Source organism: Canis lupus, chromosome 9 (genome assembly GCF_048164855.1).
Source record: "Canis lupus baileyi chromosome 9, mCanLup2.hap1, whole genome shotgun sequence".
Taxonomy (NCBI): Eukaryota; Metazoa; Chordata; class Mammalia; order Carnivora; family Canidae; genus Canis; species Canis lupus.
This window is the reverse complement of record NC_132846.1, coordinates 23,086,979-23,109,904: the sequence shown is the minus strand read 5'-3', so window position 1 is coordinate 23,109,904 and position 22,926 is coordinate 23,086,979. Positions and strand designations below refer to the sequence as shown.

Below are 22,926 nucleotides of genomic sequence, written 5' to 3'. Positions count from 1 at the left end.
CCTTTAGGTTCTTGGTGTTGGTCAGGCATGGGTTAGGTTTTGTCAGATAATTCCATCTCTTAGACAAGCTGATTGAATCAGCTAGACAACGAACAGACGCCTGGGATGTTTCTGCAACCATCTGCAAAAAGAAAAGCCCCTTCCTCAGGCACTAAACTAGAGGAATGTGAGTTTGTGTTTTTCTGGTGGCCATTTTGTGTTGTGATTGAAACTTAACTGAGAATGTCACCAACAAAAGAGAATTTCTAGACTGAGTGAGACAGAATTCTAGCAACAAGATTGATTATTTGGAATATTCAGGTAAATGAAATATTGTTTTTGCTTATGCCACTTTGAATTAGTTGGAACTAAAAGAGTTCTAATTCTGAAATTGGTCCTGGGAAGTGGAGTATTACAATTAGAATACTTAACTTGTGGGTTAAGTTTATTTGTTAAATAACACAGAGTGAGAATTCTCCCAAACTTTACTTGAAAAATTAGTGATGATTGTTATAAAGTGGAAAAATTACTTATATTGCCATGTTCATGCAAATTCACTTGGTTCTCAGATTTTTAGTTTTCTGAGACTAGGCTTTTGGAAATTCTGTACAGAAATGGCAGTATTTTAGAATGTGTCAACTAGTTTTTTGGTGACTTTCAGTAAGTTCCTCCAAGAAAGAGATTAACTTCTTCTCAACAGCCTCTCTGAAAATAGAAGAACCTAAGGAAGAAAAGCTCTTTGTGCCTGCAACTATTGACACCTGATGGCTGAGAATCTGATATTCCTCAGTTTGACAGGACTGTAAATCTTAGTACCATGCTCCAAGCTAGAGTTCATGGTGGAAAACACAGCGAAGGAAGTAAGAAGCAAAAGAGAGATAGTGTTAAAACCCTGGAGGAGGGATCCCTGGGTGGCTCAGCGGTTTAGTTCCTGCCTTTGGCCCAGGGCATGATCCTGGAGTCCTGGGATTGAGTCCTGCATTGGGCACCCTGCACGGAGCCTGCTTCTCCCTCTGCCTGTGTCTCTGCCTCTCTGTGTCTCTCTTGAATAAACAAAATCTTAAAAAAACAAAACAAAACAAAAAACAAAAAACCCTGGAGGAAACACTGTCCTTCCTCATGTAGCTAAGTTTTCAATTTCTGTCTGACAAGTATAAAAATTGCTCCCATTGCAGCATACCATCTATTGGAAAACAGCCTTAAAGAAAGAACTATATTAGTTCTGTTGTTGCAGAAGAATGGCCAAGATGGAAGCCATCATACCTATTTCTAGGGAGGTGACAGAGCACCAAAGCCTCTTGTATAAAAGAAAGAATTCCCAATTAATGTCTTGATTCTAGAACTGTGACTGGACTAAACCTCTAGTTTTGGTTATTAGTCCATGAAGCTTTACATTTATGGTCTAACTATAGATTTCTGAACCGTAAAGAACTTTGCCTGGTAAAGACCAAGAGGCATGCTTATTACTTAGAAGTCTTGTGCTCTGCAGCAATTTAACTGTGAGTGAATCTTGCCTCTGTGTCCTTAATGACTTAAGATAAATTTTATTGGATGGATCAAAGGCTCAGATTCTCTATCTTGAGGGAAAGTAGTTAAAGAAGTTTCTTTCTCTTTGTAACCATTGCCTTCCAGGCCTACAAAGTCTCTTCTCTAAGCACAAGCCTGATGTCTGTTTAATGCCCTAAGTGACCTGAGAAACAACTGCAATTTAAGATTTAGTATTATTCATAGAGTTGAAAAAAACAAAAACAAAAACAAAACCTCAAGGTAGAAGACTAAATGTAAGTAAAATATACATATTTAGCTGTATGTTTAAGAGGGTGTAGGTACTGTGAAACAATATAATTGGTCCCTGACTGTGTCTTAAACATTTTGGTCTTGATACACTTAAATAATCACATTTAATTTCCTCCAAAGATGAGAGGCGGTGCTATTTGGAAATCCCAGATTCTACCACTAAAGATGACCCAAATCTAAGAGAAAGTTGGTACTTAGAATCTAAAGTATCTAAGATAGTAGAATGAGGATTCAAAAAGCATCCATATATTTTTTTTATCACCCATGCATAATTTTCAAAAATTTAAAACATTCTCTTAGAGACATAGAATAAAATGTCAGAATTAGTCAACTCATTATTGAAAGAACCAGTAAAACAGTAAATCAAGCCCAAATGTGAATTAGCAAAATAAGGATTAAAGAGTCTTCCCAAAAAGGCATTAGAAAACTGAGATTGCTAGGCTAGATAATGGTTAATATCCTACAAGGCAATAGAACAATAGCTTTTGTATATTATCCTTGATGCTGAACAGAAATGTGCAAATTAACATGTAAACTCACAGAACTTTGTTTTATAGAAAACAACAAAGATAAACACAAGTGTATTTCCCTTGATCAAGGCCAACAAATTATGCCTGCTGCCCAATCTCCTGTTTTCATAAAGTTTTAATGGAGCACAGCCACATCCATTAATTTATGCCCTGTTTTTTTCTGGGTTGAGTAGTTGTGATATATAGACCGTATAGTCTGCAAAACTTAAAATACTCTAAGAAAAAATTTGCCTATCCTTGCCTTAGATACTTAAATGATATTTAAATAACTTTTACTAACAGCCTCTCTCATTTTGATAATAAATTTCTAAACAGTATTGGTGACAAAAAGGTTCTTTTTATGTGTAGTTCTGCTTGCTAACATAGGTTTAGCAAGAGTTGCTAAATGACTATATAAGTCTCTTTTATTCATATAGTGTCAAAATAACTATGGAGACCTGGTAATTCTTTCAAGAAATTTTCATTTAAAAGTCACTAAAGGTCTCTACAATTTCTTCTGTCCTGAGGCTCGAAAAACCAAGTGTAAGAGCCTTTCTTTACCAGATTTCTCCAGCAGTTATCTGGAGACCACCAGATTTTTTTTAATCTTCCTAGCTTTCCAGGGAGTCACCTTCCTTACCACCTGGGAAGCTGGGACCCTGGAAACTGAGTGAAAAGCCTGTTTCCTTGAAGAGATTTAAAGATGTTGATCCTACATATAAAGTGCAGTCCCTTTTCATTAGTGGTGGAATTGTTATTGACTTATTACAAAACATAACACTCCAGGTTTGCTCTTGATTGTTGCAAAATCAATTTGACAACGGTTAAATTCTTGTATAGACAAGGGTTAAGACTTGTACTTAAGTTGAATAACAATATTATGAAAAGTAAGGAGACAGAATAAAAGGAATTTTTACCAAAATCACTTTTCTTTTGAACAAAAGTACTCTTTTTCTTGAAAAACAAAAAGATATCCCATTATTTTGTATACACAGTTGTATTTCTTTGCAATTATATCCAGTGTACATTCAGTCACTCATATAAATTATAACTGAACCAGATTAACTATTATTTCATAGAGAATATTGGGAGTTGAAATACTGAATATTGGCAATTAAAAATTCTTGTTATACAAGCATTTTAGCAAAGTAGCAAAGCTCACGTTCCTACCTAATGACCACTTTACACACTCACATCACTTTTTCACCAGATTTAAGCCCTCTAACATATAAAACTAAGAAACATAGCTTTCTATGTTCTCAAACTGTACTTTGTGACCAGTGTTTCAGTAGTCTATCTCAGGTAATATTAGATATGCAGAGATTACTTAATAATGAACTCGATAGTATTCAAGGCTTTAAAATTAAGGATCTGAATTATTTTGAAGTTAACATACTACTGAGCAAAATTATTAAAAGTATTTTTAGAAATATGGCTTCATTTAGCAGAAGCTATAATTATGCAATTTTTTCAATCCTAAACATGATGTAAGAGTTACATTAGTTCATCTGCTAGTAACCAGTGTAAGAAGTTTAGGAATTTCAGAATACCTAGTTCTTCTATGAAAAGCAAAACCCAAAACATTAGATACTTGTATTATATCTTAAATGGATAAGGTCAGAAAAAGCCTATTTGGTTGGTTTGTTTCTAAAAATTTCAGACCATCTCGTTGGTCTAATGATTCATCTTGATTGACTGGATTTGCCTTTTTATATAAAAATGTTGCTAATGTAGCAGGTTCTGTAAGAGTAATTTTTAAAAGGCTATCACTTTTATATTATTAGAAGTTTAATTTAAAAGAGTTCTTGCTAACTATTGAGGAGGATTATTTATTTATTTATTTATTTATTTATTTATTTATTTATTTATTTACATGTGTTAATCTCTCCAAACCAATCAGAATAGAGCTGAACTGTTTAAGAGATTTTTAAATCTTATTTGTTCATATCCTTCAAAGATAGGAAAATATTTTACACTTGGTAAATCCTTTTCTAGTTCTTCAGTCTCTGCAGTGGGTCAAGACAAAAGAAGTAGGAAACATTCATAATTCGGATCTCAAAGGGTAATCTTTCTAAGAGTCTAGACATATTTTCTCTATTTCTATGAAGTCATATAGAAAGTTTGAAAGACCAGAAAGAAAAAAAACAAAAATCTAGGAAACCATTTTTTAAAAGATTTTATTTATTTATTCATGACTGAGAGAGAGAGAGGGAGAGAGAGAGAGGCAGAGACACAGGCCAAAGGAGAAGCAGGCTCCCTAAGGGGACCCTGATGCGGGATTTGATGCCAGAACCCAGAATCATGCCCTGACAAAGGCGGACACTCAATCACCAAGCCACACAGGTGTCCTGCTATGTTAACTTTATTAATGAGGAAATAGTGAAATGGTAAATCTAGTTCAAAGGACAATGAGAAAAAGTAATTATAGATATTAAAATATTGAGGTAAAATTGATAAATATAGACCTGGGTAATGTTTTACAAGTTAATCATATATCAAACTTTGAAGTTATCATTCTTATATGACAAAAATCTAAATTAACATGTAATTCCACAGTGTGAGGGCTCCAGGTGTACAATAAATAGCTAAGCCAATCAATGAGGTAAATTGTCTTCTAGACTTGAGTAATTCTCAGGCCAGTTTGTTAAACATCATTCTGGAAGTCATATTCTCCTCCTACTGCCTTATTTCCAAATTTTGATTAATTTTCCTAGTATCTAATAGATACATGACACTGTACTGGTGCTGGTATAAAATAGTGAACAAAATAGACATAAGTCTTGACTTTATGAAATTTGTAATTATTGAGGAAATCTGACTAACAAGCAAACAAATAACTTCTGTAAGTGTTTGTAAAAAGTACAGAAGTTTCTGATATAGAAAATGATGCTGAGAAAGAGAGATGATTATAAATAATAATCAGGAAAAGCCTTTTTGAGGGATCAAACAATGGATAAAAAAACTAAAATGAAGATGAGGAAAAAGCATTCAAGATAGAGAAAGCAACATGTGCAACATATCTGAGGAGGGAAAGCATTTGGCATAGACAAGAAATGAACAGTGTGATTTTATTTTTATTTTTTACTTTTTAACAAAGTGTACTTTTTCATTTTTTTAATAATAAATTTATTTATTTATTTATTTATTTTTATGATAGTCACAGAGAGAGAGAGAGAGGCAGAGACACAGGCAGAGGGAGAAGCAGGCTCCATGCACCGGGAGCCCGATGTGGGATTCGATCCCGGGTCTCCAGGATCGCGCCCTGGGCCAAAGGCAGGCGCCAAACCGCTGCGCCACCCAGGGATCCCAATAAATTTATTTTTTAATGGTGTTCAATTTGCCAACTTACAGAATAACACCCAGTGTTCATCCCGTCAAGTGCCCCACCAAGTGCCCGTCACCCATTCACCCCCACCCCCCGCCCTCCTCTCCTTCCACCACCCCTAGTTCGTTTCCCAGAGTTAGCAGTCTTTACGTTCTGTCTCCCTTTCTGATATTTCCCACACATTTCTTCTCCCTTCCCTTATATTCCCTTTCACTATTATTTATATTCCCCAAATGAATGAGAACATATAATGTTTGTCCTTCTCCGATTGACTTATTTCACTCAGCATAATACCCTCCAGTTCCGTCCACGTGGAAGCAAATGGTGGGTATTTGTCATTTCTAATGGCTGAGGAATATTCCATCGTATACATAGACCACATCTTCTTTATCCATTCATCTTTCGATGGACACCGAGGCTCCTTCCACAGTTTGGCTATTGTGGCCATTGCTGCTAGAAACATCGGGGTGCAGGTGTCCCGGCGTTTCATTGCATCTGTATCTTTGGGGTAAATCCCCAACAGTGCAATTGCTGGGTCGTAGGGCAGGTATATTGTTAACTCTTTGAGGAACCTCCACACAGTTTTCCAGAGTGGCTGCACCAGTTCACATTCCCACCAACAGTGTACGAGGGTTCCCCTTTCTCCACATCCTCTCCAACATTTGCGGTTTCCTGCCTTGTTAATGTTCCCCATTCTCACTGGTGTGAGGTGGTATCTCATTGTGGTTTTGATTTGTATTTCCCTGATGGCAAGTGATGCAGAGCATTTTCTCATGTGCATGTTGGCCATGTCTATGTCTTCCTCTGTGAGATTTCTCTTCATGTCTTTTGCCCATTTCATGATTGGATTGTTTGTTTCTTTGGTGTTGAGTTTAATAAGTTCTTTATAGCTCTTGGAAACTAGCCCTTTATCTGATAGGTCATTTGCAAATATCTTCTCCCATTCTGTAGGTTGTCTTTTAGTTTTGTTGACTGTATCCTTTGCTGTGCAAAAGCTTCTTATCTTGATGAAGCCCCAATAGTTCATTTTTGCTTTTGTTTCTTTTGCCTTCGTGGATGTATCTTGCAAGAAGTTACTGTGGCCGAGTTCAAAAAGGGTGTTGCCTGTGTTCTCCTCTAGGATTTTGATGGAATCTTGTCTCACATTTAGATCTTTCATCCCTTTTGAGTTTATCTTTGTGTATGGTGAAAGAGAGTGGTCTAGTTTCATTCTTCTGCATGTGGATGTCCAATTTTTCCAGCACCATTTATTGAAGAGACTGTCTTTCTTCCAATGGATAGTCTTTCCTCCTTTATCGAATATTAGTTGACCATAAAGTTCAGGGTCCACTTCTGGTTTCTCTATTCTGTTCCATTGATCTATGTGTCTGTTTTTTGTGCCAGTACCACACTGTCTTGATGACCCCAGCTTTGTAGTACAACCTGAAATCTGGCATTGTGAGGCCCCCAGCTATGGTTTTCTTTTTTAAAATTCCCCTGGCTATTCGCGGTCTTTTCTGATTCCACACAAATCTTAAAATAATTTGTTCTAACTCTCTGAAGAAGAAAGTCCATGGTATTTTGATAGGGATTGTGGTGAGGTCTTTTTCTGGTTTTGGAATTAAGGTGATGCTGGCCTCATAGAACGAATTTGGAAGTACTCCATCTCTTTCTATGTTTCCAAACAGCTTTAGGAGAATAGGTATGGTTTCTTCTTTAAACGTTTGATAAAATTCCCCTGGGAAGCCATCTGGCCCTGGACTTTTGTGTCTTGGGAGGTTTTTGATGACTGCTTCAATTTCCTCCCGGTTTTTGGCCTGTTCAGGTTTTCTATTGCTTCCTGTTCCAGTTTTGGTAGTTCGTGGCTTTCCAGAAATGCATCCATTTCTTCTAGATTGCCTAATTTATTGGCGTATAGCTGTTTATAATATGTTTTTAAAATCGTTTACATTTCCTTTGTGTTGGTAGTGATCTCTCCTTTCTCATTCATGATTTTATTAATTTGAGTCTTCTCTCTCTTCTTTTTTTATTTTTTTATTTTTATTTTTTTCTCTCTCTTCTTTTTAATAAGGTGTACTTTTAAATGGCACAAATAAAACTGGCTTGATTAAAAAAACTCAATATATAAGGTAGGGAGGGTTCATATTTATCAGAAGCTTACATAGAAAAGATATAAGAAATTGAGTAGATCATAAATTCAATACTATTTAGTTGTGTGGTAAAGCTGACAAACCAACTAAGGTAATCAGGTCATATTTAAACACACACACACACACAAGAATAAAAAATAAAAACACATTTTTTTATGAAGAAAGGAAATCATTAAATTATGGGACTTGAGCTCATGGATAAATGGCAAAAGAGTGGAAATAGAAAATGGGAAGGAGACATTAGTAGAAACCAAATCCTGTTGGGAACACCAGGAAGAATTCTAAGTATATAGAAAGAAAGAAGACCTAGTAGAGATGTAATAGTTATCATTAGGAGAAGCTACTGCTATGTAGGAGTATAATTAGATTGATTTTTGTTTAGCTTCAAAATGTGAAATTAAGCCTGGTGAATGGAGGTGAGAGGGAAGCTAATTGTAAGAATGAGTTCCATTAAAAAATAAAAATTCTATCATGTGTTGTAGCAGTTGCCAGTTGCTCATTACCAGAAGTTTTCAAATTGAAGTTGAACATTAGTGTTTCTTTTCTTGGAGAGGAATTTAAGAATAATGCCTATTCCTGAATTGGTCAAGCCATGTATTTAGGTTTATAAATTGCTTTAACTTAATTTCTCTTTTTTCTATTTCTGAACCTGTTGTCCCGTCCCACTCCTCGTGTCCTCCTCCCTTTGCCTGTCACTTGTTAACAAACTGACTGTTGTGTGGTGTTGCTACCAATGCAGCATTGTTCATATATATTTTTTTCTTTACTTCAATCTAGAAAATAAAGAACAATGTCATTTTCCAATGGTTATCTAATATTAGAATGAGGAAGGATCTTAAAGTTCGTTTTTTAATAGACTATTTTTTAGAACAGTTTTAGGTCAAAGCAAAATTGAATGGAAGGTACAGAGATTTTCCATAAGCCATCTGCCTCCCACATATGCATAGTCTCCCCCATTATTAACATTCCCTATCTGAGTGATACATTTGTTATAATTGATGCATTGACACATCTTTATCACACAATCTGTAATTTATATTAGGGTTCCTGTTGTACATACCATGAGTTTGGACAAATGTATTAATACCTATTCACATTATAATATCATACAGAGTAGTGTCAATGCCCTAAAAAATCCTCTACTTGACTAATTGATCCCTTCCTATTTCTTAATTTCTGGAAACTACTCATCTTTTATTGTCTACATAGTTTTGTCTTTTTCAGAATATCATTTAATTAGAATAATACAGTATGTAGTCTTTTATAATTGGCTTCTTTCAATTAATAATATGTGTTTTAAGCTTTCTCCATGTCTTTCAATGAATTGATAGCTCATTTTTTAGGGTCAAATACTACTCCATTGTTCAGGTTATGAAAGTTTAGAATAAATAAACTTACGTACACATACAAAAGGGCATTTTAGTCGCTTCTGTGCTTTGGCAATTAAGAATAAGGCTACTATAAATGTCTGTGTGCAGTTTTTTGTGGGGACCTAAGTTGATGACTCTTTTGGTAAATACTAAGAAACCGAATGTTGGATTTTAGGATAAGAATAAATTTACAAGGGATCCCTGGGTGGTGCAGCGGTTTGGCACCTGCCTTTGGCCTGGGGCGTAATCCTGGAGACCTGGGATCGAATCCCACATCGGGCTCCCGGTGCATGGAGCCTGCTTCTCCCTCTGCCTGTGTCTCTGCCTCTCTCTCTCTCTCTCTCTCTGTGACTATCATAGATAAATAAAAATTAAAAAAAAAAGAATAAATTTACAAGAAACAGCCAAATTGTCTTCACCATTTTTTTCATTCCTACTGGCAATATAAGAGAATTCCTGCTGCTCCACACATAATCACCAGCATTTGGGTTTTCGGTGTTCTGGATTTTGGTCATTGTAATGAGCGTGGTGGTAACTTTGTTTTAATTTGCATTACCAGGGTGACAGAGTGTCGTTTTTTGCACTTATTTGCTATCTATATATTTTCTCTGATGAGGTGTCTGTAAAGGTCCTTGGGTAATTTTCTAAATGTGTAATTTCCTTTTTTTTTTTTTTTTTTTTTAAAGAACTTAAAGGCAGCCAGGTGGCTCAGAAGCCAAGGGCCAGATCCTGGAGACTGGGGATCGGATCCCACATCAGGCTCCCTGCATAGAGCCTGCTTCTCCCTCTGCCTGTGTCTCTGCCTCTCTCTTTCTCTCTGTGTGCGTGTGTGTGTGTGTGTGTGTGTGTGTGTCTCATGAATGAATAAATAAAAAATTTTTAAAAAGTAACAAAAAGAACTTAAGGCATATAATGTTTTTATATACATAGTGAAATGAGTAGTATATTAACATATTCTTTTCCTCACATAGTTACTTTTTTGGTGGTAAGAGCATCTGAAATCTACTTCTAGCAAATTTCCAATATACAATACAGTATTATTAACTATAGTTATCCTGCTGTGCACTAGATCTCTAGAACTTATTTATTGTACATGAGCAACTTTGTACCTTTTGACCAATGTGTCTCTGTTACCTCACCTCCTTATCCTGCTAACCAGTGTTTTACTTTATGTTTCTATGATTTTGAGTTTGTTAGATTCTGGATATAGTTTAATTCATGTAGTATTTTTCTTTTTAAAAAAATTTTATTATTTATTTATTTATCTATTTATCTATTTATTTATTTCTTTTTTATTGGAGTTCAATTTGCCAACATATAGCATATTACCCAGTGCTTCATGTGGTATTTTTCTTAATGTGCATGCCTTATTTCACTTAGAAAAATATTCTCCAGGTTCATCCATGTTATTGTCAATGACAAGATCATTTTCATTTTTAAGGCTGAATAATATCTCAGTGCTTGTATATGTGTGTGTATAATTATGGTTTCTTTATCTATTATTCATCCATCAGTAGACACTTAAATTTTTTATGTCCTGGCTATTGTGAATAATGCTACAGTGAACATGATTGGGTTGTTTTCTCTTGGATAAGTTTTAAGAGTTCTTTGTATATTTTGGATTACAGTGCTTTATCAGATATCTTTTTCAAATATTCTAGTCTGTGACTTTTCATTTTCTATTGTTTTTTACAGAAGAATTTTTAATTTTAATGAAGTCCAGTGTATCAGTTATTTTTCTGGCTCATACCTTTTGTGTTGTATCTAAAAAGGCATACCTTACCTAAAGTCATCTAGATTTTCTCCTGTGTTATCCTCCAACAGCTTTATACTTACACATGTTATATTTAGGTCTGTGATCCACTCTGAGTTAGTTTTTGTGAAGAGTACAACATCTGTGTCTAGATTCACTTAAATCCCACTTAGTCATTGTATAGAATTCTTTACACATTGTTGGATTTAATTTGATAATATTTTGTTGAGAAACTTGTGTCTTGGTACATGAGAGATACTGATCTGTAGTTTTCTTGTAATATCTTTGTCTAGTTTTGGTGTCTCAGTAATTCCAGCCTCAAAAAATGAGTTAGGCAATATTCCTTTTCCTTCTATATTTCTGGAAGAAATTGTAGAGAATTGGTATAATTTCTTACTTAAATGTCTGGTCAGATTCACCAGTGAACTCATCTGGGCCTGGTACTTTCTACTTTAGACATTTACTTACTATTTATTCAGTTCATTTAATAGTTTAGAAAGAGCTTGTAAAAGAGATTTGTTCAGGGCTATTCAGATTGTCTGTTTCTTCTTGTGTGAATTTTGGCTAATTGTATCTTTCAAGAAATTGGTCTATTTCATCTAAGTTATTAAATTTATGGGTATAGAGTTGTTCATAGTATTTCTTTATTAGACTTTTAATGTCAATGGGATCTGTAGTGAGGTCTCTTATTTCACTACCGTTATTAGTAATTTGTATACTATCTGTTTTTTTCTGAGTTACCCTGGCTAGAGGCTTACAGATTTTACTGATCTTTTCAAATAATTAGCTTTTGGTTTTATTTATTTGTCTCTATTGATATCCTATGTTCAATTTCATTGATTTGTGTTCTAAGTTCACCTAATCTTTGTTCTTTCCGAAAACATTTATTGAGTTTTGGCATATGCTTGATACTCTTTCAAGCTCCTGGAAATGAGTAATGAAACAACAGATGAAATCCTACACCAAAATGGCATGTAAAATGTTCCTGTGACCAAAAAAATGAACGGGACAGAATGTAGATCTTATAGATGATATAAAGAATAGTAGTTTTTACTCTAAGAGTGCTGATTTTTTAAAATAGATTTTAATATTTTTGATAGAGTTGAATAGGAAAAAGTAAACATGTAGAGGTCATTTATGAAGTCATTCAGTAGTACAGATGAGACTTGAATTAGGCCACTTGATATATATTTGTGGTGGTACAATTGGAGAAATGAACTGACTTAGGAGAAGATTTATTGGTACAATTAAGAGGTTTTTGTGGGGGATTGATTTAGATATATGAGAAAACCACGTATATTTTATCAATTATGATACAGATGTTATTTTTTGGCTTGTGGAAAATATGCATAGTATTAGGAAACAGGAATTGTTTACTCATACTAAATAATATTTAAAATAATACAAGTGCTCCAAGTAAGCTGTCTTTTTTAATATCAGCTTCCCCCACTTCCATACACTTTTTTTTTTTTTAAGCCAAATATAACCTGTCATTCACTGGCTCAAAAATGAGTTGGAATGTCTCATTTTAGAAATTATTGTGAAGAATTCTTGCAAAGTAAAGGCTTGGTATCTCTGTGTCCATTAGGAAATATTTGTAGAACAAAGTGTATCAAATATACATTTTATTTATGAGGACACCAAAGCATTAATAAATTTTATATTCTAAAATTTATCACTATTATCAGTTGAATAATAACTTTTACTTTCTTATGTTTTACTATTTCAGAATATTGGGCAACATCTTAATTTCAAGATGCTTAACATTAATACAGTAATACATTTAGTAATATAACTTGAATTTTTATATGTGCTCTGTTCAGTAAACATCCTGTACAATTCCTACTAACCATATTTTTGAAAACCTAATGAGTATACTTTTAAAACTACTCATAAAATAGATGATGTTGTCTACTCATAAACTATCTAATAACTAATATGTGTATTAGTGACTTATATTAGTCTTTCTGCTAACATCTCTTAGCTTACTGTATATCAAGTGTATATGTCTTATACTTCTATATACCAGTCTTCAGTCTTTAAAATAATATATCAAACTGAAAGTTACCATAAAGATTTTACTTAGGGAATAAACGTTTAGTCTGATATTTAAAGCTCTACTCATTTGGTGGTCAAGTTTTTCTTCTACTAACATGATCAAAATAAAAATTACTTAGGAGCATTAAATATATGTCAAAAATTTTCTACAAGTGTTTAATATTTCTGCAACAGTATATAGAAAAAACAAGATTTGTATTACAAAGAGAATCTTATGTTCACTTTGGCAGTACAAATACTAAAATTGGAATGATACAGAGATTATCATGGCTTCTATGCAAGGATGACATACAAATTTGTGAAGTGTTCCATGTTAAAAAGAATTTTAAAAATGAAATATTTTCTGCAGCTCAATTTTCAAAATCATTATGCCATGAGAAAAATCAATTCAGATAATAACTGATTTATGATCAACTCCTAAGGGATATTTATTTTTTTCTGTGTATCCATTGAATAATACTCAAAGAGCCCTGTTTTAGAGACCAATGCAACATTTATCTCTACTTTTTTTTTTTTCTTTCTTTGTTTTCCTATGCTATTGATTTGGGATAGTGAATATCGTTACAACTGAGGTCTGATATCCTGGGCTGAGCTTTTTCTAAGAACATCATTTGTGGCACAGATTCTGTAAGATGTGGATTTTGAGTGGTACATTTTGACTGCTAAGTGCTTAAGCTATTTTTACTCACTTGGCCAGCCCTACTTGCAAGCAGTATAATACATTTTCTTAGGTGACTGGCAAGATTTAAGAATGTAGTTAGAAACATTTATTATAGACGTTGGCCTAAAGGGTGGCCTCTAAGACATTTTTTGACCTACTTTTAAGCAAGAAATCACACAAAAATCTGTTGATCATTGGGATAATGGAATTTAAAGTCTAGGGGTGCCTAATTACACTACAATGTTAATTATGAATATCTGCTATCAGATGCATTTTCACATAATCATTACTTCTGAGGATCAGAAGCATCAGATAACAAAATACTGTGTTTTAACGCTTTTAATAGTGACCATTTACTACCCTTTGTCATAATGGCATAAGGTATCAGATTTGACTTACTCAACATGTTAATTCAATATGAATTTCCTCTGTGGATTATATTTCTTTCATGGTCAGAACAAAGTTATGCTTCTCAAACAACTGGGTTTCTTTTTAATTCTTTCATTTCACCTCATGTGTCAAAATTATAATGAAGATACATAGTATTGCAACTCTTGTGTTATCCCCCTGGGTCATATCAGGTTATGATTGTCTGCATGATTAGGTTACTGATGTTGCCAGGCACATCCTGCTTGTTCTGCTAATTTCTTTAGACACATTCTCTCAAAGAGAAAGAACAGATCAGATCTTCTGCATCTTAACATCCTTAAGATTTTTTTTTAATATTTTGCAATATATTTGTTTTAAAAGAGGATTTATCCACTTTTGAATCTTTTAAGTATTACAAATTAACATACAATTACAAAACTTTATAGAATAGAGAAGATATACAGTGCTTTTTATCATGATTGTAAAGTGATTGTATAACAGATAGGAAATAGTATGTGTCATATTGTCAAACAACAAAAAATATTAAATAGGTAAAAACCAAGATTCAGGTTATGAACACCATCATGAATACACATAAAAGGAATATGTGCTGTCTAATGTTCCTAAATAATAATAAATGTATGTCACAATTCAGGGAAATTATCATATAAGATAGGCAATCATTAATTGAATCACAGGGCATAAATGAATGAATAATTTACAGATTCCAACTGAATAACAATGGTTATAGATACCATTTCCAACATATTGTTTGGTCTTTGTAAAAATTGCAATAAACTGTCTTTAACCCAGTTCCCTTGGCATAGACTCTGAAATGGAGATTTGTTAACAGTAAGTTTATTGTGTGTGTGTGTGGGTCTCTCAATATCAAAATCTGTACTGTAGGGTGAATGTGGTGACCCCCAAAATCATACATTGAAATACTATCCCTGACGGTGATAATATTAGGAAGTGAGATTTTGGGGGGTGATTATTTTATGAGGGTGGAACATGCATGCTTGGGATATTAGTATGCTTATAAAAGAAATTCCAGAGAGTTCCCTCACTCCTTCTGCCAAGTGAGATTATGGAAAGAAGAGGGTCCTTATCTGACACCACATCTGCCAGTGCCTTGATCTTGGACTTCCCAGCCTTCAGAACTGTAGGAAATAAGCCTGTTGTTCATAAGTCCCGCAATTTATGGTATTTTGTTATAATAGCCCAAATGGAATAAAACATCCTGTGAGGGAGGGAATGAAGGAAACAGGATCCAGTACACATACTGCAATGCCATGGGGAGTGCTGCAGGTGGGAGGCCCTAGAAGTTGGGAATTGAGACAGAAGGGCTGGGGCTTAGTGTCCATATATAGATCAGGAACTGGGAAAGGCTTTCAAGCCAGTATGAAGCAGCTCCCTTGGGCTGATGGGAGTTCTAGGGGAGAGATTCAGCTGCGAACTGGCAGCAGGTGACACTTGTAGCAACTGAGGAAATGAGGGCTTTAATCTGAAATTATGGAAAATAAGCAGCACACCCTAGGATTTACTACTGATCAATAACCCAATATAACCTGGTGATGTTCAGGACTTTAATATACTCTTCTAGTTGTTATGAAAAGGTAATGACCATTTATCAAGCCAACTAATATTTAAAGATGCTTATTTAATAAGTATGGTTTAAACAATACAGTAATATGGTGAAATGAAACCATTTAATATAAAAGTAAATTATACATGGATAAAATAGAAGACTCAAGTTATAAATGCAGCAAGAACTTCTTCAAAAATCAGTAAAACTAAAAAGAAAATGTAAAATATGCCAAAATACTAACAGTAATAGTTGTTTTAGATGTTTTTCAGAGCAACATTTTTTTACACTTTTCTTTCAATTTTTTTTTTATCAATGAACATAAAATAAACAAGTGATTTTAAAAATAATGACTGGAGGAGTAGCTTAGTATGTGTAAGTTCAGAAGAGAGATGTAGAAATCATGACATTATTCAAAGCTAGGTTTCAGTGTCCTTAGGACAGACACATTGCATACTAGATAATTTTGCAAGCTTTGGATTTCTTGGTTTTGATTTACTTTGTTTCCGGGCATTCCGTTGTCATTTTTAGCTTGGTTATTTGCCCTGAAGGTTGCATATTATTTCTGCTAAATCAAGACCACACTGTCCTGAAAAACAGTATATTATTATCTATATAATTTTCGTAGATAACAATAATTTTTCAACTTTATGTTACATTTTACTGCATCCTTAAGGAGTTTATCCAGATCTCTTTGAGTTGTTTTGTTATTTTGTTCTTTCATATCACACATCTTATAGTCTTATGTAAGAGTCCACCCTACTCCTACTCTTGAGTTTTTCTTGCCCAAGTATGGTGATCTCTAATAACTTTTCTAGAAAAAGTGAGCTATTTAAAGCCTTGGGATATGTGAGGCATTTTTGGAAGAAGAGTGTTGGGAGAGAAAGAAGAAGGAAAGAAAGAAAGAAAGAAAGAAAGAAAGAAAGAAAGAAAGAAAGAAAGAAAGAAAGAAAGAAAGAAAGAAAGAAAGAAAGAAAGAAAGAAAGAAAGAAAAGAAAGAAAGAAAGAAAGAAAGAAAGAAAGAAAGAAAGAAAGAAAGAAGAAAGAAAGAAAGAAAGAAAGAAAGAAAGAAAGAAAGAAAGAAGGAAGGAAGGAAGGAAGGAAGGAAGGAAGGAAGGAAGGAAGGAAGAAAGAAAGAAAGAAAGAAAGAAAGAAAGAAAGAAAGAAAGAAGAAAGAGAGAGAGAGAGAAAGAAAGAAAGAAAGAAAGAAGAAAGAAAGAAAGAAAGAAAGAAAGAAAGAAAGAAAGAAAGAAAGAAAGAAAGGAACATAAGTTGAAAAAGAGAAAGAGAAGGAGGCAAAATAGATGGTAAGAGAAAATAGAAAAATGATTTCCAGTTAGTATGTCTGTCTTCATTCCATTAGCAAGAGAAACAGCATTGTAAACCCCTTATCTTTGCTGCAGGACTAATCACATTTCCTAGATGCCTAGGTAAAGGCTGTGCTGTTTTAATTTTAGTGCAAAGGTATCTGTGCACTAAACCTATGTTTTAATAAGGTAAATAATCTATTTTAGATATCTCCTATCTAAATATAGTGCTTTTGTATTAGCTGAATTTTTGTGTGATAAATTCTCCAGGCTGTCACCAAAATAATATGTGGTTGTGTATATATGAAATAATTGCTCCTATAATGTGCTATGCCTGGCCTCAAAGTAGATACTGAAATGTTTATCAGCCTTGGCTTGTTTCTCGTTATTAGAACACAGTAGTTCTGAAAACTCACCAGAATGTTATTTTTTTAAGCTGCTCCTTATCAGCTGCTTATCCACCAGAATCAGGCAGTAAGTGACATATTTTATGGAACATTTTAGTATTTCTAAATATCTATTATATAGTATTTATTTTTACTGCCATAACTGGATAATATGGGTAACTGGTTCCTCTGTAAAAGAGAAGTGGAATTTGTATGTAATATGCTAACAGAAAAAATTGTAAAATATAGGAAAAGACAGATTCATGCAGAAAAAATTAATATAACCTTAAAATGTCAAATCCTTATAGCATTACAAAAGTCAAAATATAAAAAATTATCCTTTGAGTAAAAGTAGGATTGTTAATAGTGTATAAATAGTTTACATTTTATTCTACAAGTGAATATGCCTTGTCACAGAGAGGCAAAGGAAGGATATTGTTAATGTCCCCTGTATATAAAGTTAGATTTTAGTAAAAATTTTAAAAGTAAGCTCAAACATCAAAGGCAATACATCTACGAATCACAGCAAACATATAACAATAGTTGATGTCTATAATTACCTTGAAAGAAGTGATTTAATATCTAAGACTAGAGCATATTTCTTGACTGTACCTTTTTCCCCCTTTAATTCCGGTATAATCAACATAGGGTGTCATGTGAGTTTCAGGCACACAATACAGCAATTTGAGAATTCTACAAATTACTCAAGGCCCATCATGATGAGTGTGCTCTTAATCTCCTTCACCTGTTTCATCCATTCTCCCATCTACCTCCTGTGCTTTTATATATACAAGGCATCTAGACACATGGGTATGTGGAAATCATACTATATAGGAAGAAACTCTGCATTAGGATATGGTGGTGATATCACTAATCATTATCTAAGAAAGTAGTATAGAAAAATAGATAAAACAGTTACATTTAATATTTGTTTTATAGATGGATATAAATAAATAACAGCCTGATCATTTTGGTCACTCTTGCCATGCTGGATTCCCAGAACTGTGAGTGCATGGACTGAAAATTTCACTTCAATGTGAATAACTTGAATCCAATCAAAAGATTAATTAATCTGTGCAGTTTGTTCAGTAGTGGAAGCTTCAGTTTAGCAGCTTTTTAAATGCAAGTTCAATTTAGTTGTTTCCACCCTCTTTTTCCTCTCTTGCATTTTATTCTTTTAAACTAAGTGCTACTCATCTAAGATACAGATGAAAAATGGAGATTCAAAGAACAGTGCTGAAGAAAATGCAAATGCATACTTTGAAGGCATAAAAACATAGGTTATCACATAAAATAGTATGGAATGACCAAGGGAAATTATATAAAGCAGTAAATGGAGGTGGATTAGAGTGAGTTTGCAAAAGGGCAAAGGAAAAGTTCATTGCCAAAAAAAAACAAACATGAGCCTAGGATCAATATTTTAAAATGACAGCATCAAACTACTGTCACATTTTTTAAAGGTTAGTTAAGGCAGGGGTTTTAAGATTCTTAAGGAACTTAGCAAATGCTCATTAAATACAAGCTGCTACTATTATCTGCCATATAGCTTTTTAAAAACAACTATTTATTTATTATTTATTTTAGAGAGAGCAAGGGATGGGGAGAAAGAAAGGGGGAGGAGACAGAGAGAGAGAGAGAGAGAGAGAGAATCTTAAACAGGCTCCATGCCCTTCATGGAGCCTGATGTGGAGCTTGATCCCATGACCCTGAGATCATGACCTGAGCCAAAATCAAGAGTTAGATGCTTAACCAAATGCACCACCCAGGCGCTCCTATATGTGTCTAGTATTATCTTACATGAAGTGATTTTATCACAAATAGGCAGGGTTGCTGCCCTTTAATATTCTTAGATAATAAACTTAATATATGTATTTTAAAAATAAATGTTAAATAAAACCTATTCTGATGTTTTTCAAATTAGGAAAAAAAACCCTTCACTTCTCTGGACTGCCTTAGAAAAATTCAAATAGTTATATCTGTTAGAAAATTACTGCTAGAGAGTAATAGAGGATATAAATATTGTTAATATTTATACCTACATTTGGGATGTAAGGTACGAAAGAGACAAAGTGAAATTTAAGGGCTACAATAAGTAGCTAGCAGATTTGCAAATATTTTACGGATTTTAAAATGAAAGCTTTAGATACATAATAATAGTAATCTCTTTTTTTAATTTTGGATTGATTAACACACGTTTACTTATGATATGACTGTTAAAATCTAGTTAACAGTGACATAGTGCTAAGTCTAGATAATGAACTTTTTCTCTCCTCTAGAAAATGGTCCTGTTCTATCTTCTGTGTATGAAGGCAAAGGACAAGGAAATACAAACAAATCCTTTCACTTGCTCTGACCAAATAAAATTTCTGATAAGCTTCCTTCTGCCCCACCTACCCCAGCTTTCCAGTCTTCCACATTCCCCCCTTCCTTTCTCCCTTCCTAACTTCACTGAATACTTACCATGGTATTATGCTACCCAAATAGTCATTTCTTCTTGAATTTGATTTTTCTTTCTCTTCCAATAAAGAAACTATGCTCTATGATCTTAGAAGAGTGGCCATGAAGGGTGGCTGGTTGGCTCAGTTGGTTAAATATCTGCCTTTGGCTCAGGTCATGATCTCAGTGTCCTGGGACTGAGACCCATCTCTGGTTTCTCTGCTCAGCAGGGAGCCTGCTTCTCCCTTTGCCTCTGTCCACCCCCCTCCCCCAATTAATGTGCTCTCTCTCTCTCTCTCTTTCTCTCTCAAATAAATATTTAAATAAATCTTAAAAAAAAAAAGAATGGCCATGACTCATCACAAAATCCTTAATCTCCAACTCCAAAACACATTTGAACAAATTCTTTGTTGATTGTCAATTATCTACAACCATCATTAATGTAATATTTTTATTTAGCTGGGTAGTTTAACTTTATTATTTTTTTCCGAATAAGTTATACTCATTGATTCATCCCCTTCCAGCAAAACTTCAACAGAATTGTCCAAAATTAAAGGACAAAATGTATTTTTCACCTATATTCCTAATTTTAATCTTATTTTTTAATATCAGTTGGAAAAATCATTTTTCTTTCTAAAAATCTTAAATAAATGCTTGGCTAATTCCATTATAAAATATATAGAAAGCATTACTTGAACATTTATGTCTTAATTAATTATTTGTTGAGTGCTAAATAGCAGTTGTGACCCTGTAGGTGTCATAGTGATTTTCAACTGGATATCCCAATCCTCCAGGAACTCAGTCTATAGGAGGCAGACATGTTCATAAATAACCCTTATGGGAAATACTATGAAAGCTATTTAGCAAAGAAAAGAGGCAGATGGTTTGCAAAGACTGATCTCATAATCATTGAACCTTCACATTTTTTATATTTAGTGAAATGAGAAACATATGAAAGTTAGAAAGCCCCATATAATAAGTACAAGCTTTGTATCATGCTCAATAGATTCTACGGTTCAGAAGGAGCAATCTTTTCCATTTATGAGACCTTATGATAGGTATTACAGGAAGAAAATGGAACTTGATAAGGCAAAGAATGGGGAGGAAATTCAAATGAAGATAGCAGAGTCTGTCTCTAAAACAAGTTGAACTGAACTCCTCACTTTGATCCTCTGGTGCAAATATTGTTTTGCTGCAGTAAATGGTTTTTTTTTTTGCTGCAGAGTTTTCTTTTTCCTTTTTTTAAGATTTATTCAAATTCCAGTTAACATACTATGTAATATTAGTTTCAGGCATAGGGTTTAGTGATCTGTCATTTACATACAATACCCAGTGCTCATCACAAGAGTCTAACACCCATTAGCCATTTAATCCATCCCTCCACCCACTTCCCTCCAGTACCCTTCAGTTGGTTCTTTATAGTTGAGTTTTCTGGTTTGCCCCCTCTCTCTTTTTCCCCTAATGTTCTTCTATTTTGTTTCTTAAATTCCACAGATGAGTGAAATCATATGGTATTTATCTTCCTCTGAATGACTTATTTCACTTAGCAAAATAGTCTTTATCTCTATCCACATTGTTACAAAGAGCAAGATTTCATTCTTTTTTATGGCCTGGTAAAAATTCTATATTCCATGTGATATGTATATGCTACATCTTCTTTATCCACTCATCAGTGGATGGCCTTTTGGGCCTTCCCATAAATTGGCTATCGTTAATACTGCTACAAATATCTGAGATGCATGTATCTCTTTGAATTAGTATTTTTGTATCCTTTGGGTCAATACTTAGTAATACAATTGCTGGATTGCAGGCGTGGAGAGAGGGGAACCCTCTTATATCGTTAGTAGGAATGCAAACTGGTGAAGCCATTATGGAAAACAGTATGGAGTTTCCTCAAAAAGTTAAAAATAGAGCTACCCTGTGGCAGAGGTTTGATTGAAACCGTGTGCTAGTCATCGCTGAGTAGAAAGATTAGGAATAAACTGGGAATCAGGAAATTTTCATTCTGATACAATGGTTGACATTATTGTGTGAGTGACATTTGCACAAGAAATGAAATCTAATTTCTTGATCTAGGAGACAAAAATAATTTTGAATATACCTATATTGCTTACAGGATGTTATAACCATGAAATTAGATAGTAGCCTTGAGAAATTAATGTATAATCTCTCTCTCTCTTTTTGGTACAATAATCTTGGGCTGTATAGGTATAACAAAAATGCCAACTAGTTGATTTCTTCTTTATTTCACTGGACTCTATCTCTCTAGTTTCTTCCTTTCTTCCCTGGAATTATTAAGATATATCATTATAATGCTGAAAAATTATATTTGATGAATTTCCAAGATAAACAGTCCTTATTATTAATAGGTGTTAGGTACAAAAACTTTATTTCAACAGTTACCTTTTTGGAAATTCTAAAATATCTTTAAAATATCTAAGACAGATATTATAATGCATTTAACTATAATATGGAATCAGAGTTAAGTTATATAGCACAAGGCTAATTAATGGCAAAGTTAATACACAACCTGAATTCTGGAATCCTATTTCATTGTTTCTCCTGAGTGTATAGAGCAATATGTTTGTTTTAAATTTTTATTATATTTGAAAAGGGAAAGTGCTGCCCGTAAGAACCACTTTTAATTGCATATCACTTGCTGTTTACTTTAGCTAATCAGAAGCATTAGTTCCCCTGTGGGGAAAATTAACATTTATAAGATATATTAAAGATCTTGTTAGTTTATCATATCTCTGGAAAGTGTAAGTGTATTTCCTAACTAAATCTATGCATAAATTAAGTAGAATTATAATTGTGTCTTCTATTAATTTGCATTACGCTTGTCTATTTTTGTTGTATTATAAATTTTTCTAAGTATGTACTTCTGTTTCATAATTAAGAATAAACCATTAATTATTTTCCACTATAACCACCCAACTCTTTAGGTTTTTGATAATCTACGAAGCATTTAATGATTAATTTTTATATAACTAGTAAAAAGCTTTAAAATATTAAACTCTATGGGCTTGAAATTAATTACTTTGGACCTATTTTCAGTATAATACTAAGCATGAACAAGTAGTTATTATTTCTGATATTACTACATAAAATACCGATAATTATATCCAGAGTGGAAATTCAATTACAAAACTTGACATCCATGACAAAGTTGCAAACAGGCTATCTACTTTGATGATTTTGAATTGTTGCTAGGATTGTGGGTTTATCATTGTATAAAAGTCAGCTGATTCCATTTGTTAAA

At 33.6% G+C, this 22,926-nt stretch overlaps 1 non-coding gene across 1 annotated transcript; it reads left to right on the top strand.

Moving 5' to 3' along the window:
• Positions 1 to 13,136: 13,136 nt before the first annotated feature.
• LOC140640700 (U6 spliceosomal RNA) lies at positions 13,137 to 13,238 on the top strand. Its single transcript, XR_012037344.1, has one exon. It is a non-coding gene; the product is annotated as a U6 spliceosomal RNA (small nuclear RNA).
• Positions 13,239 to 22,926: the final 9,688 nt, after the last annotated feature.